This window comes from Danio rerio, chromosome 7 (genome assembly GCF_052040795.2).
Source record: "Danio rerio strain M-AB ecotype USA chromosome 7, GRCz13ab, whole genome shotgun sequence".
In the NCBI taxonomy this organism is placed as follows: domain Eukaryota; kingdom Metazoa; phylum Chordata; class Actinopteri; order Cypriniformes; family Danionidae; genus Danio; species Danio rerio.
The window spans coordinates 6,346,136-6,369,827 of record NC_141027.1 but is presented as its reverse complement, the minus strand read 5'-3'; the positions used below and the strand labels follow the sequence as shown (position 1 = coordinate 6,369,827).

At 34.9% G+C, this 23,692-nt stretch overlaps 1 protein-coding gene and 1 long non-coding RNA gene across 3 annotated transcripts in view; one reads left to right on the top strand and one right to left on the bottom strand.

Annotated features, from left to right (window-relative positions):
* si:ch1073-220m6.1 overlaps positions 1-23,692 on the top strand; it is a 58,625-nt gene that overhangs the window by 27,429 nt on the left and 7,504 nt on the right. The gene's annotated exons all lie outside the window — the stretch shown is intronic.
* LOC147843003 (uncharacterized) lies at positions 131-23,190 on the bottom strand. Its single transcript, XR_015495370.1, has 4 exons — positions 22,944-23,190; positions 1,189-3,181; positions 464-963; positions 131-398 (listed from the first exon to the last, which is right to left on the bottom strand). It is a non-coding gene; the product is annotated as an uncharacterized LOC147843003 (long non-coding RNA).

Here is a 23,692-nt window from a genome sequence, read left to right as displayed (position 1 = left end):
TTCTTAAAGTTTGAGAACAAACTTTGAGGCTGGCTTGTGAAAGCCTGACGGTAATAGTTTATTTAGTTTAAACAGTTTTTAAAACTATGAAAAGATAGATAGATAGATAGATAGATAGATAGATAGATAGATAGATAGATAGATAGATAGATAGATAGATAGATAGATAGATAGATTAGCATGTTATTAGCATGATTCTAGCATGAATTAGCATGTTTTTAACATGATTCTAGCATGAATTAGCATGTTACAACATGATTTTAGCGTAAATTAGCATGTTACTAGCATGATTTTAGCATGAATTAGCATGATTCTAGCATGAATTAGCATGTTGTTAGCATGATTCTAGCATGAATTAGCATGTTGTTAGCACGATTCTAGCATTAATTAGCATGTTACTAGCATGATTCTAGCATGAATTAGCATGTTGTTAGCATGATTCTAGCATGAATTAGCATGTTACTAGCATGATTTTAGCATGAATTAGCATGTTACTAGCATGATTCTAGCATGAATTAGCATGCTACTAGCATGAATTAGCATGTTGTTAGCATGATTCTAGCATGAATTAGCATGTTGTTAGCATGATTCTAGCATGAATTAGCATGTTACTAGCATGATTTTAGCATGAATTAGCATGTTACTAGCATGATTCTAGCATAAATTAGCATGTTGTTAGCATGATTCTAGCATGAATTAGCATGCTACTAGCATGATTCTAGCATGAATTAGCATGTTGTTAGCATGATTCTAGCATGAATTAGCATGTTACTAGCATGATTTTAGCATGAATTAGCATGTTACTAGCATGATTCTAGCATAAATTAGCATGTTGTTAGCATGATTCTAGCATGAATTAGCATGCTACTAGCATGATTCTAGCATGAATTAGCATGTTGTTAGCATGATTCTAGCATGAATTAGCATGTTACTAGCATGATTTTAGCATGAATTAGCATGTTACTAGCATGATTCTAGCATAAATTAACATGTTGTTAGCATGATTCTAGCAGGAATTAGCATGCTACTAGCATGATTCTAGCATGAATTAGCATGTTGTTAGCATGATTTTAGCATGAATTAGCATGTTACTAGCATGATTCTAGCATAAATTAGCATGTTGTTAGCATGATTCTAGCATGAATTAGCATGTTGTTAGCATGATTCTAGCATGAATTAGCATGTTACTAGCATGATTCTAGCATGAATTAGCATGTTGTTAGCATGATTCTAGCATGAATTAGCATGTTACTAGCATGATTCTAGCATAAATTAGCATGTTGTTAGCATGATTCTAGCATGAATTAGCATGCTACTAGCATGATTCTAGCATGAATTAGCATGAATTAGCATGTTGTTAGCATGATTCTAGCATGAATTAGCATGTTACTAGCATGATTTTAGCATGAATTAGCATGTTACTAGCATGATTCTAGCATAAATTAGCATGTTACTAGCATTATTCTAGCATGAATTAGCATTTTACTAGCATGATTCTAGCATGAATTAGCATGTTGTTAGCATGATTCTAGCATGAATTAGCATGTTACTAGCATGATTCTAGCATGAATTAGCATGTTGTTAGCATGATTCTAGCATGAATTAGCATGTTGTTAGCATGATTCTAGCATGAATTAGCATGTTACTAGCATGATTCTAGCATGAATTAGCATGTTGTTAGCATGATTCTAGCATGAATTAGCATGTTACTAGCATGATTCTAGCATGAATTAGCATGTTGTTAGCATGATTCTAACATCAATTTGAATGTTACTAGCATGATTCTAGCATGAATTAGCATGTGAATAGCATGATTCTAGCATGGATTAGCATGTTGTTAGCATGATTCTAGTATAAATTAGCATGTGACTAGCATGATTCTAGCATGAATTAGCATGTGACTAGCATGATTCTAGCATGAATTAGCATGTAACTAGCATGTTTCTAGCATGAATTAGCATATTGTTAGCATGATAGATAGATAGATAGATAGATAGATAGATAGATAGATAGATAGATAGATAGATAGATAGATAGAGACAGACACAGACAGACAGACAGACAGACAGACAGACAGACAGACACAGACAGACAGACACAGACAGACAGACAGACAGACAGACAGACAGACAGACAGACAGATAGATAGATAGATAGATAGATAGATAGATAGATAGATAGATAGAAAGATGTAGATAGATAGATAGATAGATAGATAGGTAGAGGTAGATAGATAGATAGATAGATAGATAGATAGATAGATAGATAGATAGATAGATAGATAGATAGATAGATAGATAGAAAGATGTAGATAGATAGATAGATAGATAGATAGATAGATAGATAGATAGATAGATAGATAGATAGATAGATAGATAGATAGATGGTGTATGAGCATGAGTCAAACAAGCCAACCCCCGCCTCTCTACGATGTTCTGATGCTGAGATATAGCTGGTGTCATATCGTTGCTAGGTTAGTCTGTTTTGTTGCTATGGAGTTGATTGACAGCTAAGACTGATGATGTATACAAGCTTCTTGCCAGTATGAACAGTTAAAAACAATCCCCATGTCTCTATCACACTGCAGCATGACAATATCAGTCTGAACCTCTTTAATGGCAGTCTATGGGACAGTTGCTAGGGTGCAGTATCTGGTTGTTAGGGTGTGGCTAGAAAGTTAAAAGGCCATCGGTGATTGGCTGCTGGCTAGACTGAGTTAAATGAGCTCAGCCATTAGTCTGTAGGACAGTTTGATGCAGAGTTATGAGCTCACAAAGTTTGATCCAATGTAAAGTCAATGAGAGTCTTTTGCAATGGAAGTCTATGGGACGGTTTCTAGGGTCCAAAAGTGGTTGCTAGGGCGTGGCCAGAAAGTTTAAAGGTGATCAGTCATTGGCAGATTGATGGTCTGAGTTAAATGAGCCTAGTTAGAAGTCTGTGTGACATTCTGACGCGGAGTTATGAGGTCGCAAAGTTTGATCCAATGTTACGTCTATGGGATTTTTCCGACGGTCCCGGGACGTTTTTCGGAAAACCGAAAGTCGGATCAGTCGGAAAAGATATAGCAACTCGAGTCAGAATAGTTCGGAGGTCTGACCCAAGTTTGATGGTCATAGCTTGAAAGGCCTAGGACGAGATAGAGTTTAATTTTTAGTCTCAGAAGAAGAATAATAATATAGAACTAGATTCTTAAAGTTTGAGAACAAACTTTGAGGCTGGCTTGTGAAAGCCTGACGGTAATAGTTAATTTAGTTTAAACAGTTTTTAAAAGTATGAAAAGATTGATAGATAGATAGATAGATAGATAGATAGATATAGATAGATAGATAGATAGATAGATAGATAGATAGATAGATAGATAGATAGATAGATTAGCATGGTATTAGCATGATTCTAACGTGAATTAGCATGTTGTTAGCATGATTCTAGCGTGAATTACCAAGTTGTTAGCATGATTTTAGCATGAATTAGCATGTTGTTAGCATGATTCTAGCATAAATTAGCATGTTGCTAGCACAATTATAGCATGAATTAGCATGTTACTAGCATGATTTTAGCATAAATTAGAATATTGTTAGCATGATTTTAGCATGAATTAGCATGTTGTTAGCATGATTCTAGCATGAATTGGCATGTTACTAGCATGATTCTAGCATGAATTAGCAAGTTACTAGCACGTTTCTAGCATGAATTAGCATGTTGTTAGCACGATTCTAGCATGAATTAGCATGTTGTTAGCACGATTCTAGCATGAATTACCATGTTACTAGCACGATTCTAGCATGAATTAGCATGTTACTAGCACGATTCTAGCATGAATTAGCATGTTGTTAGCACGATTATAGCATGAATTAGTATGTTACTAGCATGATTCTAGCATGAATTAGCATGTTACTAGCACGATTCTAGCATGAATTAGCATGTTGTTAGCACGATTCTAGCATGAATTAGCATGTTACTAGCATGATTCTAGCATGAATTAGCATGTTACTAGCATAATTTTAGCATTAATTAGCATGATTCTAGCATGAATTAGCATGTTGTTAGCATGATTTTAGCATGATTTAGCATGTTACTAGCATGATTCTAGCATGAATTAGCATGTTACTAGCATGATTCTAGCATGAATTAGCATGTAACTAGCATGATTCTAGCATAAATTAGCATGTTGTTAGCACGATTCTAGCATGAATTAGCATGTTACTAGCATGATTCTAGCATGAATTAGCATGTTACTAACACTATTCTATCATGAATTAGCATGTTGTTAGCATGATTCTAGCATAAATTAGCATGTTACTAGCATGATTTTAGCATGAATTAGCATGTTGTTAGCATGATTCTAGCATGAATTAACATGTTACTAGCATGATTCTAGCATGAATTAGCATGTTGTTAGCATGATTCTAGCATGAATTAGCATGTTGTTAGCATGATTCTAGCATGAATTAGCATGTTACTAGCATGATTCTACCATGAATTAGCATGTAACTAGCATGATTCTAGCATGAATTAGCATGTTCTTAGCATGATGGATAGATAGATAGATAGATAGATAGATAGATAGATACATAGATAGATAGATAGATAGATAGATAGATAGATAGATAGATAGATAGATAGTTAGATAGATAGATAGATAGATAGATATAGGTAGGTAGATAGATATATAGATAGATAGATAGATAGATAGATAGATAGATAGATAGATAGATAGATAGATAGATAGATAGATAGATAGATAGATAGATAGATATAGGTAGATAGATAGATAGATAGATAGATAGATAGATAGATAGATAGATAGATAGATAGATAGATAGATAGATAGATAGATAGATATAGGTAGGTAGATAGATAGATAGATAGATAGATAGATAGATAGATAGATAGATAGATAGATAGATATAGGTAGGTAGATAGATATATAGATAGATAGATAGATAGATAGATAGATAGATAGATAGATAGATAGATAGATAGATAGATAGATATAGGTAGATAGATAGATAGATAGATAGATAGATAGATAGATAGATAGATAGATAGATAGATAGATAGATAGATATAGGTAGGTAGATAGATAGATAGATAGATAGATAGATAGATAGATAGATAGATAGATAGATAGATAGATAGATAGATAGATAGATATAGGTAGATAGATAGATAGATAGATAGATAGATAGATAGATAGATAGATAGATAGATAGATAGATAGATAGATAGATATAGGTAGATAGATAGATAGATAGATAGATAGATAGATAGATAGATAGATAGATAGATAGAGGTAGATAGATAGATAGATAGATAGATAGATAGATAGATAGATAGATAGATAGATAGATAGATAGATATAGGTAGATAGATCGATAGATAGATAGATAGAGGTAGATAGATAGATGGATAGATAGATAGATAGATAGATAGATAGATAGATAGATAGATAGATAGATAGATAGATAGATAGATAGATAGATAGATAGATAGATAGATAGATAGATAGATAGATATAGGTAGATAGATGGATAGATAGATAGATAGATAGATAGATAGATAGATAGATAGATAGATAGATAGATAGATAGATAGATAGATAGATAGATAGATGGTGTAAGAGCATGAGTCAAACAAGCCAACCCCCGCCTCTCTACGATGTTCTGATGCTGAGATATAGCTGGTGCCATATCGTTGCTAGGTTAGTCTGTTTTGTTGCTATGGAGTTGATTGACAGCTTAGACTGATGATGTATCAAAGCTTCTTGCCAGTATGAACAGTTAAAAACAACCCCCATGTCTCTATCACAGTGCAGCATGACAATATCAGTCTGAACCTCTTTAATTGCAGTCTATGGGACAGTTGCTAGGGTGCAGTATCTAGTTGTTAGGGTGTGGCTAGAAAGTTAAAAGGCCATCGGTGATTGGCTGCTGGCTAGACTGAGTTAAATGAGCTCAGCCATTAGTCTGTAGGACAGTCTGATGCAGAGTTATGAGCTCACAAAGTTTGATCCCATGTAAAGTCAATGAGAGTCTTTTGCAATGGAAGTCTATGGGACGGTTTCTAGGGTCCAAAAGTGGTTGCTAGGGCGTGGCCAGAAAGTTTAAAGGTGGTCAGTCATTGGCAGTTTGATAGTCTGAGTTAAATGAGCCCAGTTAGAAGTCTGTGTGACATTCTGATGCGGAGTTATGAGGTCACAAAGTTTGATCCAATGTTAAGTCTATGGGATTTTTCCGACGGTCCCGGGACGTTTTTCGGAAAACCGAAAGTCGGATCAGTCGGAAAAGATATAGCAACTCGAGTCAGAATAGTTCGGAGGTCTGACCCGAGTTTGATGGTCATAGCTTGAAAGGCCTAGGACGAGATAGAGTTTAATTTTTAGTCTCAGAAGAAGAATAATAATATTAATAATAATAAGTTTAATAGGATAACAGTAGTCTGGCTTGCTACACAAGCCAGCCTAACTAGATTCTTAAAGTTTGAGAACAAACTTTGAGGCTGGCTTGTGAAAGCCTGACGGTAATAGTTTATTTAGTTTAAACAGTTTTAAAAAGTAAGAATAGATAGATAGATGATAGATAGATAGATAGATAGATAGATAGATAGATAGATAGATAGATAGATAGATAGATAGATAGATAGATAGATAGATTAGCATGTTATTACCATGATTTTAACGTGAATTAGCATGTTGTTAGCATGATTCTAGCATGAATTAGCATGTTACTAGCATGATTTTAGCATGAATTAGCATGTTGTTAGCATGATTTTAGCATGAATTAGCATGTTACTAGCATGATTTTAGCATGAATTAGCATGTTGTTAGCATGATTTTAACATGAATTAGCATGTTGTTAGCACGATTCTAGCATGAATTAGCATGTTACTAGCATGATTCTAGCATGAATTAGCATGTACCTAGCATGATTTTAACATGAATTAGCATGTTACTAGCATGATTTTAGCATGAATTAGCACAATTCTAGCATGAATTAGCATGTTGTTAGCATGATTCTAGCATTAATTAGCATGTTGTTAGCATGATTCTAGCATGATTTAGCATGTTACTAGCAAGATTCTAGCATGAAATAGCATGCTACTAGCATGATTCTACACTGTTAGACCTTACCAGGCTTTTTTACAGTAGAACACTGGCAACACTGTTGCCAGCTACTCACTGTAAAAGTTTGGTTACAGTAAGTAACTGGCAACAGTGTTGCCAGTTAATTACTGAAACTGAACCATTACAGTGAGTGGCTGGCAACAGTGTTGCCAGTTGTTTACTGTAACCGAACCATTGCAGTGAATAGCTGGCAACAGTGTTGCCAGTTAATCACTGTAATAGAGCAGTAGTGGTAACTAACTGGAAACTGTGTACAGTTAATTACTGTACTGTAGTGTTACAACTCACAGTATTATACTGCATACACAATAGTATGTCAAGGTGTTACTAAAATTAATTAGTATTCTTGCCTTTTATTAATTCTTTAAATTAATTAAGTTGTAAATTCTGACAAATTTATTTTACTGTTTTGGCAGCAAACAAATATAAAACAGAAATTGTAAACCAAAATTAAGAAATCAGCAGATATAAATATCATCTTACATATTACTGAGAGCCACAGGTCTGCACAGCAAGGCTGCAGTCAAACTAACGTTTAAGCATGCAAAATTCTGTCATATGGCACTGCGAAAAGGAGTGGGATTAAACAAAATATTTAGAGATTGAAAAAGCAAGCAACTGGTCCATAATTTTTGTTCAGAGAGGTCATGGTTTGATCTTTGATTAGTCTCAAGCAATCACATGATGTGATTTCACAGTTCAGAGTTCTCCAAGCTTGAACTTTCCAATGCTGCAAACTGTAAAATTTGTCGCATGAGGTTGCATTCCAGGTCTGCAGCATACACATGCGTATGAATGGAAGTCTATAGGGAGGAAAGTGCAGTGTGGCCGGGACTTTAAGCTGTAACTCTAATTAAACGCACCTGATAAAACTAATTAAGGCTCGTTAGAAATCTACAGGTAATGTTAAAGAAGGGTGGGAACTAAACTCTGCTGCCCTGCAGTTCTCCAGTAACTTGGAGTTTGACCCCCATGGTATATAGCAGGGGTGCTTAATCCTGTTCCTGGAGATCTACGTTCCTGCAGATTTCAGTTGCTACCCATATCAAACACACCTGCCTGTAATTATCACGTGGTGTTCAGGTCCTAATTAATTGGTTTAGGTGTGTTTGATATGGATAGCAACTGAAATCTGCAGGAAGGTAGATCTCCAGGAACAGGATTAAGCACCCCTGGTATATAGCATACTTTTAAAGCAACTGCTAACATTTATCACAATCACATATCCAATAAACACACACACAAACTGCTGCAGTGAAATGTGTTACTCTCTCCTCAATGCTGACCATGCAAAAAAAAAAAAAAAAAAAAAACTGAACAGCAAAAAACAAAATAATTATTTTAAATTTTAAAGTTTTAAATAATTAAAAACTGTGTCAATTCTCAAAAACTTTAAAATAATTATAGAAAACAAAAATAAAGTTGGCAACACCGAAAAACCAAAGGATCCAATCTTTTATTGTTATAATTATCTCATGACAACAAACTTTTTTATTGTTTCAAATATAAATTCATAGATGGAAACACTGCTCTGAAAAATACTTAGCAATAAACTCACAACCTGGGACCGGACAGTGGAGCTTTTGTGTGTGGATGGCTATGTGTATCATGTTTTTGTGATTCCCTGTGATGATGTGCACATGTTATCTTACTGAGATGATGGAATTTAATTTTGGCTTAGTTGCCAGAAAGGTACACACAACTGTTAGCATCTGTACATTATGGCAGTGTGCAATATAAAATAAATACATATACTTAAACAAAAGTAATGTAAGAAGTTATACGAGGAGAGGCTAACAATGTAGCTTTCAAGTACACAGTTCAAGATAACAACAATATAACTTAAAACACAGCCTTATTTTATAAACCCTCAAAAACATTTTAACACATTTTACTTACTCATTTAAGATTCTTATTTAAGCCTAAAACATATCAGACTCAACATCTGAATTGGTAGACAGAGAATAGAGCACACTCAGCAGTAAACAAATCAAACACCTGGCTCTCTTAAAGGGCCAGCATTTTCTGAAAACTCTTTCTAACACCTTTGGTGATGCCTAAATCATTTTTTTTTTACAGTTATTTACTGCACAATCTACAGAGTAACAGTGCAGTTATACTAATTAAACACACCTGATCAAACTAAATCTAAAGGTAGTGTGTTGAAGCAGGGCTGGAACTAAATTCTACTAGGCTGTGGCTTTCCAGGAGTTTGACAACCCTGGTACATAGCATATTTTCAAAGCAACTGCCTACATTTATCACAGTTATGCACATATCGTTTAATAAAAACAATAAAAATATACAATAATATAAACTTCATCCATAGAAAAAAATAAATAAATAAATAATCTGATTCTCATGTCGTTCCAAATCTGTAGTAAAAAATAATAAAAAACACAACAAAGATCATGATTTATACATTTATTTAGGAAAGCCTTTATACTGTTAATGGCACTTTTACTTGCCAGTTTTCCAGACAAATTCATTGAGTCTCTGCAAAAATGTATGTGCATGTTGTTTAAGATATATATATATATTTTTTAATAACACATTTTTACTAGTTATTTAGCAAAATACTAATATTCAGTTGAAAGTGCAATTTAAAATCTTAACTATAGGTCAAACTAGGCAATTAAATTAGATTAATTATAGAAAAAGTAAACAAAGTTATAAAAATTATTGTGACAATTTCTTTGCTCTGTGTGAATATTTTTGTGGCATTGGTTGACTCCTGATACTCAATGTTAAAAACATAAAAGGAACCAAAGAAAACACAGAGATAAAATAAATATAAAATAGCAACATAAAGCATGATAGTAGATGGGGCAGTAATGGTTGAACAGTAATTTACCATTTATTATCACAGTAAATATCTGTAATGGTACATAGAGTAAATTACTGTAATTTATTCTTTGCACTACAGAATTTCATACAAATCCTGCTCCTTTTACAGTAAATTACTGTTTCCTTTCATTACAGCTAAACGCTGGCTATTTTACTGTTATTTACTGCATAATCTACAGTAAGGGTTAACAGTGTAGCATAAATTAGCATGTTGTTAGCATGCTTCTAGCATGAATTAGCATGTTACTAGCATGATTCTAGCATGAATTAGCATGTTGTTAGCATGATTCTAACATGAATTAGCATGTTATTAGCATGATTCTAGCATGAATTAGCATGTTGTTAGCATGATCCTAGCATGAATTAGCATTTGACTAGCATGATTCTAGCATGAATTAACATGTTGTTAGCATGATTCTAGCATGAATTAGCATGTTGTTAGCATGATTCTAGCATAAATAAGCATGCTGTTAGCATGATTCTAGCATGAATTAGCATGTGACTAGCATGATTCTAGCTTGAATTAGCATGTTGTTAGCATGATTCTAACATGAATTAGCATGCTACTAGCATGATTCTAGCACGAATTAGCATGTTGTTAGCATGATTCTAACATGAATTAGCATGTAACTAGCATGATTCTAGCATGAATTAGCATGTTGTTAGCATGATTCTAGCATGAATAAGCATGTGACTAGCATGATTCTAGCATGAATTAGCATGTTGTTAGCATGATTCTAGTATGAATTAGCATGTGACTGGCATGATTCTAGCATGAATTAGCATGTGACTAGCATGATTCTAGCATGAATTAGCATGTAACTAGCATGATTCTAGCATGAATTAGCATGTTGTTAGCATGATGGACAGACAGATAGATAGATAGATAGATAGATAGATAGATAGATAGATAGATAGATAGATAGATAGATAGATAGATAGATAGATAGATAGATAGATAGAGGTAGATGATAGATAGATAGATAGATAGATAGATAGATAGATAGATAGATAGATAGATAGATAGATAGATAGATGATAGATAGATAGATAGATAGATAGATAGATAGATAGATAGATAGATAGATAGATAGATAGAGGTAGGTAGGTAGATAAATAGAGGTACGTAGATAGATAGATAGATAAATAGATAGATAGATAGATAGATAGATAGATAGATAGATAGATAGATAGATAGATAGATAGATAGATAGATAGATAGATAGATAGATAGAGGTAGGTAGGTAGATAGATAGATAGATAGAGGTAGGTAGGTAGATAGATAGAGGTACATAGATAGATAGATAGATAGATAGATAGATAGATAGATAGATAGATAGATAGATAGATAGATAGATAGATGGTGTGCGAGCCTGATTCAAACAAGCCAACCCCCGCCTCTCTACGATGTTCTGATGCTGAGATATAGCTGCTATTATATCGTTGCTAGGTTAGTCTGTTTTGTTGCTATGGAGTTGATTGACAGCTTAGACTGATGATGTATCAAAGCTTCTTGCCAGTATGAACAGTTAAAAACAACCCCCATGTCTCTATCACACTGCAGCATGACAATATCAGTCTGAACCTCTTTAATGGCAGTCTATGGGACAGTTGCTAGGGTGCAGTATCTGGTTGTTAGGGTGTGGCTAGATAGTTAAAAGGCCATCAGTGATTGGCTGCTGGCTAGACTGAGTTAAATGAGCTCAATCATTAGTCTGTAGGACAGTCTGATGCAGAGTTATGAGCTCACAAAGTTTGATCCCATGTAAAGTCAATGAGAGTATTTTGCAATGGAAGTCTATGGGACGGTTTCTAGGGTCCAAAAGTGGTTGCTAGGGCGTGGCCAGAAAGTTTAAAGGTGGTCAGTCATTGGCAGTTTGATAGTCTGAGTTAAATGAGCCCAGTTAGAAGTCTGTGTGACATTCTGATGCGGAGTTATGAGGTCACAAAGTTTGATCCAATGTTACGTCTATGGGATTTTTCCGACGGTCCCGGGACGTTTTTCGGAAAACCGAAAGTCGGATCAGTCGGAAAGGATATAGCAACTCGAGTCAGAATAGTTCGGAGGTCTGACGCGAGTTTGATGGTCATAGCTTGAAAGGCCTAGGACGAGATAGAGTTTAATTTTTAGTCTCAGAAGAAGAATAATAATATTAACTAGATTCTTAAAGTTTGAGAACAAACTTTGAGGCTGGCTTGTGAAAGCCTGACGGTAATAGTTTATTTAGTTTAAACAGTTTTAAAAAGTATGAAAAGATTGATAGATAGATAGATAGATAGATAGATAGATAGATAGATAGATAGATAGATAGATAGATAGATAGATAGATAGATAGATAGATAGATAGATTAGCATGGTATTAGCATGATTCTAACGTGAATTAGCATGTTGTTAGCATGATTCTAGCGTGAATTACCAAGTTGTTAGCATGATTTTAGCATGAATTAGCATGTTGTTAGCATAATTCTAGCATAAATTAGCATGTTGCTAGCACAATTATAGCATGAATTAGCATGTTACTAGCATGATTTTAGCATAAATTAGAATATTGTTAGCATGGTTTTAGCATGAATTAGCATGTTGTTAGCATGATTCTAGCATGAATTGGCATGTTACTAGCATGATTCTAGCATGAATTAGCATGTTACTAGCACGTTTCTAGCATGAATTAGCATGTTGTTAGCACGATTCTAGCATGAATTAGCATGTTGTTAGCACGATTCTAGCATGAATTACCATGTTACTAGCACGATTTTAGCATGAATTAGCATGTTACTAGCATGATTCTAGCATGAATTAGCATGTTGTTAGCACGATTATAGCATGAATTAGTATGTTACTAGCATGATTCTAGCATGAATTAGCATGTAACTAGCACGATTCTAGCATGAATTAGCATGTTGTTAGCACGATTCTAGCATGAATTAGCATGTTACTAGCATGATTCTAGCATGAATTAGCATGTTACTAGCATAATTTTAGCATTAATTAGCATGATTCTAGCATGAATTAGCATGTTGTTAGCATGATTCTAGCATGATTTAGCATGTTACTAGCATGATTCTAGCATGAATTAGCATGTTACTAGCATGATTCTAGCATGAATTAGCATGTAACTAGCATGATTCTAGCATAAATTAGCATGTTGTTAGCACGATTCTAGCATGAATTAGCATGTTACTAGCATGATTCTAGCATGAATTAGCATGTTACTAGCACGATTCTATCATGAATTAGCATGTTGTTAGCATGATTCTAGCAGGAATTAGCATGTTACTAGCATGATTTTAGCATGAATTAGCATGTTGTTAGCATGATTCTAGCATGAATCAACATGTTACTAGCATGATTCTAGCATGAATTAGCATGTTGTTAGCATGATTCTAGCATGAATTAGCATGTTGTTAGCATGATTCTAGCATGAATTAGCATGTTACTAGCATGATTCTACCATGAATTAGCATGTAACTAGCATGAATTAGCATGTTCTTAGCATGATGGATAGATAGATAGATAGATAGATATAGATAGATAGATAGATAGATAGATAGATAGATAGATAGATAGATATAGGTAGATAGATAGATAGATAGATAGATAGATAGAGGTAGATAGATAGATAGATAGATAGATAGATAGATAGATAGATAGATAGATAGATAGATAGATCGATAGGTAGATAGATCGATAGGTAGATAGATAGATGGATAGATAGATAGATAGATAGATAGAGGTAGATTGATAGATAGATAGATAGATAGATAGATAGATAGATAGATAGATAGATAGATAGATAGATAGATAGATAGATAGATAGATAGATAGATAGATAGATAGATAGATAGATAGATAGATAGATGGTGTAAGAGCATGAGTCAAACAAGCCAACCCCCGCCTCTCTACGATGTTCTGATGCTGAGATATAGCTGGTGCCATATCGTTGCTAGGTTAGTCTGTTTTGTTGCTATGGAGTTGATTGACAGCTTAGACTGATGATGTATCAAAGCTTCTTGCCAGTATGAACAGTTAAAAACAACCCCCATGTCTCTATCACACTGCAGCATGACAATATCAGTCTGAACCTCTTTAATTGCAGTCTATGGGACAGTTGCTAGGGTGCAGTATCTAGTTGTTAGGGTGTGGCTAGAAAGTTAAAAGGCCATCGGTGATTGGCTGCTGGCTAGACTGAGTTAAATGAGCTCAGCCATTAGTCAGTAGGACAGTCTGATGCAGAGTTATGAGCTCACAAAGTTTGATCCCATGTAAAGTCAATGAGAGTATTTTGCAATGGAAGTCTATGGGACGGTTTCTAGGGTCCAAAAGTGGTTGCTAGGGCGTGGCCAGAAAGTTTAAAGGTGGTCAGTCATTGGCAGTTTGATAGTCTGAGTTAAATGAGCCCAGTTAGAAGTCTGTGTGACATTCTGATGCGGAGTTATGAGGTCACAAAGTTTGATCCAATGTTAAGTCTATGGGATTTTTCCGACGGTCCCGGGACGTTTTTCGGAAAACCGAAAGTCGGATCAGTCGGAAAGGATATAGCAACTCGAGTCAGAATAGTTCGGAGGTCTGACCCGAGTTTGATGGTCATAGCTTGAAAGGCCTAGGACGAGATAGAGTTTAATTTTTAGTCTCAGAAGAAGAATAATAATATTAATAACTAGATTCTTAAAGTTTGAGAACAAACTTTGAGGCTGGCTTGTGAAAGCCTGACGGTAATAGTTTATTTAGTTTAAACAGTTTTTAAAACTATGAAAAGATAGATAGATAGATAGATAGATAGATAGATAGATAGATAGATAGATTAGCATGTTATTAGCATGATTTTAACGTGAAATAGCATGTTGTTCGCATGATTCTAGCATGAATTAGCATGTTACTAGCATGATTTTAGCATGAATTAGCATGTTGTTAGCATGATTTTAGCATAAATTAGCATGTTACTAGCATGATTCTAGCATGAATTAGCATGTTGTTCGCATGATTCTAGCATGAATTAGCATGTTGTTAGCATGATTCTAGCATGAATTAGCATGTTACTAGCATGATTCTAGCATGAATTAGCATGTACCTAGCATGATTTTAACATGAATAAGCATGTTACTAGCATGATTTTAGCATGAATTAGCATGTTGTTAGCATAATTCTAGCATGAATTAGCACGTTGTTAGCATGATTCTAGCATGAATTAGCATGTTACTAGCATGATTCTAGCATGAATTAGCATGTTACTAGCATGATTCTAGCATTATTTAGCATGTTGTTAGCATGCTTTTAGCATGAATTAGCATGTTACTAGCATGATTCTAGCATGAATTAGCATGTTGTTAGCATGATTTTAGCATGAATTAGCATGTTACTAGCATGATTTTAGCAATAATTAGCATGTTGTTAGCATGATTTTAACATGAATTAGCATGTTGTTAGCACGATTCTAGCATGAATTAGCATGTTACTAGCATGATTCTAGCATGAATTAGCACAATTCTAGCATGAATTAGCATGTTGTTAGCATGATTCTAGCATGAATTAGCATGTTGTTAGCATGATTCTAGCATGATTTAGCATGTTACTAGCAAGATTCTAGCATGAATTAGCATGCTACTAGCATGATTCTAGCATAAATTAGCATGTTGTTAGCATGCTTCTAGCATGAATTAGCATGTTACTAGCATGATTCTAGCATGAATTAGCATGTTGTTAGCATGATTCTAACATGAATTAGCATGTTACTAGCATGATTCTAGCAAGAATTAGCATGTTGTTAGCATGATTCTAGCATGAATTAGCATTTCACTAGCATGATTCTAGCATGAATTAGCATGTTGTTAGCATGATTCTAGCATGAACTAGCATGTTGTTAGCATGATTCTAGCATGAATTAGCATGTTGTTAGCATGATTCTAACATGAATTAGCATGTTACTAGCATGATTCTAGCATGAATTAGCATGTTGTTAGCATGATTCTAGCATGAATTAGCATGTTACTAGCATGATTCTAGCATGAATTAGCATGTTGTTAGCACGATGCTAGCATGAATTAGCATGATACTAGCATGATTCTAGCATGAATTAGCATGTTACTAGCATGAATCTAGCATGAATTAGCATGTTGTTAGCATGATTCTAGCATGGATTAGCATGTTACTAGCATGATTATAGCATAAATTAGCATGATTCTAGCATGAATTAGCATGTTGTTAGCATGATTCTAGCATGAATTAGCATGTGACTAGCATGATTCTAGCATGAATTAGCATGTGACTAGCATGATTCTAGCATGAATTAGCATGTAACTAGCATGATTCTAGCATGAATTAGCATGTTGTTAGCATGATGGATAGATAGATAGATAGATAGATAGATAGATAGATAGATAGATAGATAGATAGAAAGATAGAGGTAGATAGATAGATAGATAGATAGATAGATAGATAGATAGATAGGTAGAGGTAGATAGATAGATAGATAGATAGATAGATAGATAGATAGATAGATAGATAGATAGATACAGACAGACAGACAGACAGACAGACAGACAGACAGATAGATAGATAGATAGATAGATAGATAGATAGATAGATAGATAGATAGGTAAAGGTAGATAGATAAAGGTAGATAGATAGATAGATAGATAGATAGATAGATAGATAGATAGATAGATAGATAGATAGATAGATAGATAGATAGATAGATAGATAGATAGATGGTGTAAGCATGAGTCAAACAAGCCAACCCCCGCCTCTCTACGATGTTCTGATGCTGAGATATAGCTGGTGCCATATCGTTGCTAGGTTAGTCTGTTTTGTTGCTATGGAGTTGATTGACAGCTTAGACTGATGATGTATCAAAGCTTCTTGCCAGTATGAACAGTTAAACACAACCCCCATGTCTCTATCACACTGCAGCATGACAATATCAGTCTGAACCTCTTTAATGGCAGTCTATGGGACAGTTGCTAGGGTGCAGTATCTGGTTGTTAGGGGGTGGCTAGAAAGTTAAAAGGCCATCGGCGATTGGCTGCTGGCTAGACTGAGTTAAATGAGCTCAGCCATTAGTCTGTAGGACAGTCAGATGCAAAGTTATGAGCTCACAAAGTTTAATCCAATGTAAAGTCAATGAGAGTCTTTTGCAATGGAAGTCTATGGGACGGTTTCTAGGGTCCAAAAGTGGTTGCTAGGGCGTGGCCAGAAAGTTTAAAGGTGATCAGTCATTGGCAGTTTGATAGTCTGAGTTAAATGAGCCCAGTTAGAAGTCTGTGTGACATTCTGATGCGGAGTTATGAGGTCACAAAGTTTGATCCAATGTTACGTCTATGGGATTTTTCCGACGGTCCCGGGACGTTTTTCGGAAAACCGAAAGTCGGATCAGTCGGAAAAGATATAGCAACTCGAGTCAGAATAGTTCGGAGGTCTGACCCGAGTTTGATGGTCATAGCTTGAATGGCCTAGGATGAGATAGAGTTTAATTTTTAGTCTCAGAAGAAGAACTAGATTCTTAAAGTTTGAGAACAAACTTTGAGGCTGGCTTGTGAAAGCCTGACGGTAATAGTTTATTTAAACAGTTTTTAAAAAGTATGAAAAGATAGATAGATAGATAGATAGATAGATAGATAGATAGATAGATAGATAGATAGATAGATAGATAGATAGATAGATAGATAGATAGATGTTGTTAGCATGATTCTAGCATAAATTAGCATAATGTTAGCATGATTCTAGCATTAATTAGCATGTTGTTAGCATGATTCTAGCATGATTTAGCATGTTGTTAGCATGATTCTAGCATGATTTAGCATGTTGTTAGCACAATTCTAGCATGAATTAGCATGTTACTAGAATGATTCTAGCATGAATTAGCATGTTGTTAGCATAATTCTAGCATGAATTAGCATGTTACTAGCATGATTCTAGTATGAATTAGCATGTTACTAGCACGATTCTAGCATGAATTAGCATGTTACTAGCATGATTCTAGCATGAATTAGCATGTACCTAGCATGATTTTAACATGAATTAGCATGTTACTAGCATGATTTTAGCATGAATTAGCACGATTCTAGCATGAATTAGCATGTTCTTAGCATGATTCTAGCATGAATTAGCATGTTACTAGCATGATTCTAGCATGAATTATCATGTTGTTAGCATGATTCTAGCATGAATTAGTATGTTACTAGCATGATTCTAGCATGAATTAGCATGTTACTAGCAAGATTCTAGCATGAATTAGCATGTTGTTAGCACGATTCTAGCATGAATTAGCATTTGACTAGCATGATTCTAGCATGAATTAGCATGTGACTAGCATGATTCTAGCATGAATTAGCATGTTGTTAGCATGATTCTAGCATGAATTAGCATGTTACTAGCATGATTCTAGCATGAATTAGCATGTTGTTAGCATAATTCTAACATGAATTAGCATGCTACTAGCATGATTCTAGCACGAATTAGCATGTTGTTAGCATGATTCTAGCATGAATTAGCATGTTACTAGCATGATTCTAGCATGAATTAGCATGTTGTTAGCATAATTCTAACATGAATTAGCATGCTACTAGCATGATTCTAGCACGAATTAGCATGTTGTTAGCATGATTCTAACATGAATTAGCATGTTACTAGCATGATTCTAGCATGAATTAGCATGTTGTTAGCATGATTCTAGCATGAATTAGCATGTTGTTAGCATGATTCTAGCATGAATTAGCATGTGACTAGCATGATTCTAGCATGAATTAGCATGTAGCTAGCATGATTCTAGCATGAATTAGCATGTTGTTAGCATGATGGATAGATAGATAGATAGATAGATAGATAGATAGATAGATAGATAGATAGATAGATAGATAGATAGATAGATAGATAGATAGATAGATAGATAGATAGATAGATAGATAGTTAGAGATAGTTAGAGATAGATAGATAGATAGATAGATAGATAGATAGATAGATAGATAGATAGATAGATAGATAGATAGATAGATAGTTAGAGATAGATAGATAGATAGATAGATAGATAGATAGATAGATAGATAGATAGATAGATAGATAGATAGATAGATAGTTAGAGATAGTTAGAGATAGATAGATAGATAGATAGATAGATAGATAGATAGATAGATAGATAGATAGATAGATAGATAGATAGATAGATAGTTAGATAGTTAGAGATAGATAGATAGATAGATAGATAGATAGATAGATAGATAGATAGATAGATAGATAGTTAGAGATAGATAGATAGATAGATAGATAGATAGATAGATAGATAGATAGATAGATAGATAGATAGATAGATAGATAGATAGATGGATGGTGTTCGAGCATGAGTCAAACAAGCCAACCCCCGCCTCTCTACGAAGTTCTGATGCTGAGATATAGCTGGTGCCATATCGTTGCTAGGTTACTCTGTTTTGTTGCTATGGAGTTGATTGACAGCTTAGACTGATGATGTATCAAAGCTTCTTGCCAGTATGAACAGTTAAAAACAACCCCCATGTCTCTATCACACTGCAGCATGACAATATCAGTCTGAACCTCTTTAATGGCAGTCTATGGGACAGTTGCTAGGGTGCAGTATCTGGTTGTTAGGGTGTGGCTAAAAAGTTAAAAGGCCATCAGTGATTGGCTGCTGGCTAGACTGAGTTAAATGAGCTCAGCCATTAGTCTGTAGGACAGTTTGATGCAGAGTTATGAGCTCACAAAGTTTGATCCAATGTAAAGTCAATGAGAGTCTTTTGCAATGGAAGTCTATGGGACGGTTTCTAGGGTCCAGAAGTGGTTGCTAGGGCGTGGCCAGAAAGTTTAAAGGTGATCAGTCATTGGCAGTTTGATAGTCTGAGTTAAATGAGCCCAGTTAGAAGTCTGTGTGACATTCTAATGCGGAGTTATTAGGTCACAAAGTTTGATCCAATGTTACGTCTATGGGATTTTTCCGACGGTCCCGGGACGTTTTTCGGGAAACCGAAAGTCGGATCAGTCGGAAAGGATATAGCAACTCGAGTCAGAATAGTTCGGAGGTCTGACCCGAGTTTGATGGTCATAGCTTGAAAGGCCTAGGACGAGATAGAGTTTAATTTTTAGTCTCAGAAGAAGAATAATAAATATAATAATAAGTTTAATAGGATAACAGTAGTCTGGCTTGCTACACAAGCCAGCCTAATAATAATATTAACTAGATTCTTAAAGTTTGAGAACAAACTTTGAGGCTGGCTTGTGAAAGCCTGACGGTAATAGTTTATTTAAACAGTTTTAAAAAGTATGAAAAGATATATAGATAGATAGATAGATAGATAGATAGATGTTGTTAGCATGATTCTAGCATGAATTAGCATAATGTTAGCATGATTCTAGCATGAATTAGCATGTTGTTAGCATGATTCTAGCATGAATTAGCATGTTGTTAGCCTGATTCTAGCATGATTTAGCATGTTGTTAGCATGATTCTAGCATGATTTAGCATGTTGTTAGCACAATTCTAGCATGAATTAGCATGTTACTAGCATTATTCTAGCATGAATTAGCATGTTGTTAGCATAATTCTAGCATGAATTAGTATGTTACTAGCATGATTCTAGTATGAATTAGCATGTTACTAGCACGATTCTAGCATGTTACTAGCATGATTCTAGCATGAATTAGCATGTTACTAGCATGATTTTAGCATGAATTAGCACGATTCTAGCATGAATTAGCATGTGACTAGCATGATTCTAGCATGAATTAGCATGTTGTTAGCATGATTCTAGTATGAATTAGCATGTGACTGGCATGATTCTAGCATGAATTAGCATGTGACTAGCATGATTCTAGCATGAATTAGCATGTTGTTAGCATAATTCTAGCATGAATTAGCATGTTACTAGCATGATTCTAGTATGAATTAGCATGTTACTAGCACGATTCTAGCATGAATTAGCATGTTGTTAGCATGATTCTAGCATGAATTAGCATGTACCTAGCATGATTTTAACATGAATTAGCATGTTACTAGCATGATTTTAGCATGAATTAGCACGATTCTAGCATGAATTAGCATGTTGTTAGCATGATTCTAGCATGAATTAGCATGTTACTAGCATGATTCTAGCATGAATTATCATGTTGTTAACATGATTCTAGCATGAATTAGTATGTTACTAGCATGATTCTAGCATGAATTAGCATGTTACTAGCATGATTCTAGCATGAATTAGCATGTTGTTAGCACGATTCTAGCATGAATTAGCATTTGACTAGCATGATTCTAGCATGAATTAGCATGTGACTAGCATGATACTAGCATAAATTAGCATGTTGTTAGCATGATTCTAGCATGAATTAGCATGTTACTAGCATGATTCTAGCATGAATTAGCATGTTGTTAGCATGATTCTAACATGAATTAGCATGCTACTAGCATGATTCTAGCACGAATTAGCATGTTGTTAGCATGATTCTAACATGAATTAGCATGTTACTAGCATGATTCTAGCATGAATTAGCATGTTGTTAGCATGATTCTAGCATGAATTAGCATGTGACTAGCATGATTCTAGCATGAATTAGCATGTTGTTAGCATGATTCTAGTATGAATTAGCATGTGACTGGCATGATTCTAGCATGAATTAGCGTGTGATTAGCATGATTCTAGCATGAATTAGCATGTAACTAGCATGATTTAGCATGATTCTAGCATGAATTAGCATGTAACTAGCATGATTCTAGCATGATTTAGAATGCTGTTAGCATGATGGATAGATAGATAGATAGATAGATAGATAGATAGATAGATAGATAGATAGATAGATAGATAGATAGATAGATAGATAGATAGATAGAGATACATAGATATATAGATAGATAGATAGATAGATAAATAGATAGATAGAGGTAGATAGATAGATAGATAGATAGATAGATAGATAGATAGATAGATAGATAGATAGATAGATAGATAGATGGTGTGCGAGCATGAGTCAAACAAGCCAACCCCCGCCTCTCTACGATGTTCTGATGCTGAGATATAGCTGGTGTCATATCGTTGCTAGGTTAGTCTGTTTTGTTGCTATGGAGTTGATTGACAGCTAAGACTGATGATGTATACAAGCTTCTTGCCAGTATGAACAGTTAAAAACAATCCCCATGTCTCTATCACACTGCAGCATGACAATATCAGTCTGAACCTCTTTAATGGCAGTCTATGGGACAGTTGCTAGGGTGCAGTATCTGGTTGTTAGGGTGTGGCTAGAAAGTTAAAAGGCCATCAGTGATTGGCTGCTGGCTAGACTGAGTTAAATGAGCTCAGCCATTAGTCTGTAGGACAGTTTGATCCAGAGTTATGAGCTCACAAAGTTTGATCCAATGTAAAGTCAATGAGAGTCTTTTGCAATGGAAGTCTATGGGACGGTTTCTAGGGTCCAAAAGTGGTTGTTAGGGCGTGGGCAGAAAGTTTAAAGGTGATCAGTCATTGGCAGATTGATGGTCTGAGTTAAATGAGCCTAGTTAGAAGTCTGTGTGACATTCTGACGCGGAGTTATGAGGTCGCAAAGTTTGATCCAATGTTACGTCTATGGGATTTTTCCGACGGTCCCGGGACGTTTTTCGGAAAACCGAAAGTCGGATCAGTCGGAAAAGATATAGCAACTCGAGTCAGAATAGTTCGGAGGTCTGACCCAAGTTTGATGGTCATAGCTTGAAAGGCCTAGGACGAGATAGAGTTTAATTTTTAGTCTCAGAAGAAGAATAATAATATAGAATAATAATAATAAGTTTAATAGGATAACAGTAGTCTGGCTTGCTACACAAGCCAGCCTAATAATAAGTTTAATAGGATAACAGTAGTCTGGCTTGCTACACAAGCCAGCCTAATAATAATAAGTTTAATAGGATAACAGTAGTCTGGCTTGCTACACAAGCCAGCCTAATAATAATAATAAGTTTAATAGGATAACAGTAGTCTGGCTTGCTACACAAGCCAGCCTAATAACTAGAACCTAAAGTTCGTTGACGAACTTTGATGTTGGCTTGAGAAAGCCAACGTGACTGCGCCGGGGACTCAAAGGCAGTTGGCAGGAAGCACAGCGGTTGATAAGTGGTTGCTAGGCGGTTGCTAAGGTGTAGCTAAGGCATTCCTAGGTAGTTGCTAGGGTGTTCTGAGTGGTTTCTAGGCTGTTGCTAGGGTCCACTGGACTGTTAATCGGAAGGCCTCATTTACATTTTTGATCAAATCGAGAGAGAGAGAGAGAGAGAGAGAGAGAGAGAGAGAGAGAGAGAGAGAGAGAGAGAGAGAGAGAGAGAGAGAGAGAGAGAGAGAGAGAGAGAGAGAGAGAGAGAGAGGACTGATTTGTTCAGGTTGTTTAATGCAGATCACTATAGTATAGTTAGTATTTATAGTATATATTATAATCTGAACAAAATTACATTATAATAAATATCATATGAAGAAAAATATTACATTAAAATACTAATGAAACAATAGCACATACATTTAGTTAATTTGTCTTTTATTTAATCAGTCTTATAATTTTTGCAGTTAATATAGAGTACAGTCAATTTACAGTAATTTGCAGCATTATATATATATATATATATATATATATATATATATATATATATATATATATATATATATATATATAGTTATATATACAGTTTACAGGAAGAAAATCGCATTAAATACAATATTATAGGACGTCTTCATCACGTGGTTAATTCTGACCAATGACGTTGTTCCACC